Genomic DNA, 4,877 nt, shown 5'->3' on the forward strand with positions numbered 1-4,877 from the left:
TAAAAATTTTAAATTGGTTTTTTTCTACAAGGGTGATAGCACATTTCCAAACTAAGATGAACTTTGAAGAAGCAATTGGCAATCTGTTGAAATCCATCCAGTAGAAACCTTACAGATTCCAACAGTCTAATGTGCGCTGGTGGCCTAGTGGCAAGAAGCTGTGCTGCAATTCCGAAAGCCAGCGGTTTGAGGCCATCAGCTGCTCCATGGGAGAAGGATGAGCAATCTCCTTCAATGCAATTAATTGCCTTTGAAATCCCACGTGAGGGTCAGCTATGGGTTGGTTCTGACTTGACCGAACACAACAACAATCATAGAAATAGCAAAGGACTTTCGTTATGTGCCATTGAGTCGTCTGTGACTCATAGTGACTCTATGTATAATAGTTCTGAAACTTGCCCTATCCTCAGCCAGTCTCACTGTCTCCGACACACCTATCCCCATTTCCTCAGTTACTGTATCAATTAATCTCATCTGGCATCTTCCTCTCCTGAGGTTCCTTCAACCCTTCCAAGCACAATGTTCTTCTCCAAGGACTCTTCCCTCCTGACCAAAGTATGTGTGATGGAGCTTCAAAGTCCTTGCCTTCAGGGCAAAATTTGGTTTCACCCTCTCCAAGACATACCTGTGGTTATGAAAACATACCCAATAAATTTCACAATCAGGACCTAAACAGCTCAGAGAATTTTTTTCTCAGTAGAAGGCTTTTCCCCAAATAGCCAAAAGTTCCTCAAAAACCGTCAGAATTAGGAACCTAGAAGGCCTGGTGTACAAGTTGCTGTACCATGGTCACTTGTGGTTGCTGTGAGGCTGAACACTGTGACACTGATGTGTCAAATGCATTAATGGTTGGCTACCCAAATGCGGATAGAGAGTGGGGTGGAGCTCCCCGATTAAAACAAGTTTGGAATGAGGAGTGGCATCCACTTCCATAATAGCTTGCCTCGGGAAACCGTATGAATCTGGAGAGAGGATGAGAGACACCCAAGCGTTGAGGATTCTCCTTCATAGGGTCGGTATGAGTCGCCTACAACTCGACGGCACTTAACAACAACAACAACAACAACAACAACAACAACAACAGGCCTTATTTGTTCCATAAGCAATGTGAATTTTAACTCTTTAAAAAGATCATGTGTAGAAGGATTACGATTACATGGTAGATATTGAAATTAGCATTATAGAAATAAATGTGAATGAATAGTTGAATTAAAAATTAGTTTCTTATAAACCTTAATAACAAGTGAAAAAAAATTAGTTTCTTAAAAACAGGCACAATAAAAAGGGAGAATGTGTATAGTTAAATGGACATTATTTTAAAATATGGTATTCTAATCAGGGACATATTACATCATTAAATTTTCAATTATATCCTGGCAAAAGAAAGAGAATTTTTTTACTTGCCACCTAGGCCACTAGGGAGCGCTGGTGGCCTAGTGGTAAGAACCGCTCTACACTCGGGAAGGCAAGCGGTTTGAATCCACTAACTGCTCTGCAGAAGAAGAAAGGATGGGCAATCTCCTCACATGTGATTAACTGCCTCTGAAAACCCGTTGGAGGTTCAGCTACGGGTCGGTTCTGACTCATGGTACACAACTTGCAGGCAGCTCTAGAGACCTAGTGGTAAGAAGTTGAGCTGTAACCTCAAAGGTACACAATTTGAATCCACCAGCTGCTCTGCAGGACAGGAATGAACATTACTCTCCCATGAAATTTATTGCCTGTAAGCCTGCTAGAAGCTCAACGATGAGTTGGTTCCAATCTGAGAGCTCACAACAAAAACATACAACTTTGAGTCTATTCCACCTGAATTTAAAAATCATCTCAAGAATAGGTTTGATGCATTGAACTGAACACAAGTGATTGAAGACAAGATGAATTATAGAATGACATCTAGGATACAATAATGAAGAAAGCAAAAGGTCATTATAAAGGTAGGCGATAAGCAAAGACCAAAATGGATGCCAGAGAAGAAAAGTGCACTAAAACCCAGTGAGTCCAAAACAAAGAGAAGAAATGCTGAAAAGAGATGAATTGAAGATTTCCAAGGGCAGCTCGTTATGAAAAAAGCAAGTATTATAATGACGTGTGCAAAGAGCTGGAATTAGAAAATTAAAAGGGAAGAATTCAACTGAGCTGAAAAATTAAAGTTTCACATTGCAATATTGAAAGATTGTAGGGACAAAATCTTGAATGATGTAAGAAGCATCAAAAGAAGATAGAAAGAATACAGAGTTATTGTACCAAAAGAATGGTTGACAAGGAATCTTTTAAGGAAGCAGCATATTACCAAGCAAGACCCAATGGTAATGGAGGAAGAAGTGGAAGCTACAATGAGGTTATTGGCCAAAAAATAAGGCCCCAGGAATTGATGGAATTCAGTTGAAGTGTTTACGCATGCTCACCAGTCTATGCTGAGATATTTGGGAGACAGCTACCTGGCCAAATGATGGGAGGAGATACTTATTTGTTCCTAGTTAAAAAAAAAAGAAAAGATGGTCCAACAGAATGTGGAAATAATAGAATAATAGAATTAATGTCACATGCATGTAAAATCTTGCTGATGTTTATTAAAAAGTGACTAGAGCAATAATACACTCACAGAAAGTGTCCAGAAATCCAATCTGAATTCAGAAGAGGCTGTGGGTTGAAGGCTATAAGCAGAGAGTACCAGAAGGATTTTGTTTTGTTTTGTTATATTGAGAATACAAAGGCATTTGACTGTGTGGATCACAACAAACTTTGGATAACATTGAGAAGAAAGAGAATAGGGATCCCAGAACATTTAGTGGTGCACATGTGAAATCTTATACCTAAATCAAGAAGTTGTTGTCTGAACAGAACAAGGAAACAATACATAGCTTAGTATCAGGAAATGTGGGTGTCCGAGCTATATCCTTTCTCCGTATGTATTTAGTCTGCATGCTGAATAGATCCTTTGAAAAACTGGGCGGTATAATGATGAGTGTGGCATCAGGAACAGTGTGTTAATCAGGAAGACTCATCAACAGTCTGCTCTATGCAGTTGACATACCTATTCATACCTTCTTTCTCCATACCTCTTCACTCTGTATAATGAACAGATTCTTTAAGAAGCTGGAATAGATGAAGAATAATGTGGCATCAGAAACAATGCATTCATGAGGAAGACTTATCAGCAACCTGTGTTATGCAGATAACATATTCTTGCTTGCTAAAAGTGAAGAGGACTTGAAACACTTGCTGAACAAAATAACAAACGATAGCCCTCAATATCAAGATATTGATATCACCACCAAGAGGAAATACCATGATAGATGGATAAAAAATTGCAATTGTCAGTGTTTTCATTTTACTTGTATCCACTATGAACACACACGTTAAAAGCAGTCAGCATATCACAAGATATGTTGCATTGAGAAAATTAGTTATCGAAGATCTCGTCAAACTGCTAAAGAGCAAGGATGCCAGTTTAAAGACTAAGGTGGGCCCAATTCAATGCATGATCTTTTTCTCAGTTGCTTCCTTTGTACGTGAAAATTGGACATTCACTGGAATGACTGTATCAATCCACCTGATTGAGAGTCTTTCTCTTTTACAGACCCTCCACCTTTCCAAGCATGATGTTCCTTTCCAAGGAATAGCCTTTCTTAACAACATGCCCAAAGTATGTGAGAAGAAGCTTTATCATCTTTGCCCCCAAGGATCACTCTGGTTGCACTTTCTCCAAGATATTTTTTTCTTTCAGCAGTTCTTGGGATATTCAGTAGTCTTCTCCACCACCTTATCTCAGAGGCATCGATCTTTCATCCTCATTCATTGTCCAGCTCTCAGACACATGGCAAGTAATTGGAAATACCATGGCCTGAATAAGATGCACCTTAGTCCTCAAACTGGCCCCTGAAACATCTGGAGGGGTACCTGACTGCAGACATTGCAAGTTTGATATGTCTCCTGCTTTCCTGACTGCTGGTACCAAGAGTGTTGATTATGGATGGGAGTAAGATGAAATTGTTGACCCATTTTCAAGCTTTTCTCTATTTATCATGATGTTGCCTCTTGGACCAGTGGTAAGAATTTTTGTTTTCTTAACATTGAGATCCAATCCAAATTATAGACTATATTCTTTGATCTTTTGCAACAAGTGTTTCAAAGTCTTCTCACTTTCAACAAGCAAGATTGTGTCATTTACATAATGCAAGTTATTGATGAGTCTCTTCCAATCTTGATGCCACATTCTTTTTCATAGATTCCAGTTTCTTGAATAATTTGCTCAGCATACAGATTGAATAGAAATAGAGAGAGCATACAACCCTGACAAACTCCTTTGTAGTGGTGTACATGACAGTGTTTGCACAACAGCCTCTTGATCTAGGTATAGGTTTCACATGGTCACGATTAAATATCCAGGTATTCCCATTCTTCTCAATGTTAGGCATAACTGATTGTAATCCACACAGTCAAATACCTTTGCATAGTCAATAAAGTATAAATACAAGGATCAGCAAGAATCTATCTGACATATCTGGTGCCATCGCCTCTTCTAAATCCCGCTTGAACTTCTAGTGGTTCTCTATCTATGTATTTTTCCAGCTGTTTTTGAATGATCTTTAACAGTATTTTTCTTGAATGTGATATTAATGATACTATTTAATAGTTTTCACCTTTCTTGGAAATGGGAACAAATATGAATCTCTTCCAATCAGCTGGCCAGATACTGTCCTCCAAATGTTCTGGCATAAATTGGGAGTGCAGCATCAGTCACATCTGTTAATTGAAACATGTCAACTGATTTACCATTTATACCTGGGCCTTATTGTTTGCCAACCCCTTCTGTGAAGCTTCAACTCTTTCTTTTCTCCTGTTATTGTTGTTCTTCGGTGCCATCAAATTGAGTA

This window comes from Elephantulus edwardii, unplaced genomic scaffold (genome assembly GCF_000299155.1).
Source record: "Elephantulus edwardii isolate Elephantulus edwardi_28Jun2011 unplaced genomic scaffold, EleEdw1.0 scaffold00309, whole genome shotgun sequence".
Lineage (NCBI taxonomy): Eukaryota > Metazoa > Chordata > Mammalia > Macroscelidea > Macroscelididae > Elephantulus > Elephantulus edwardii.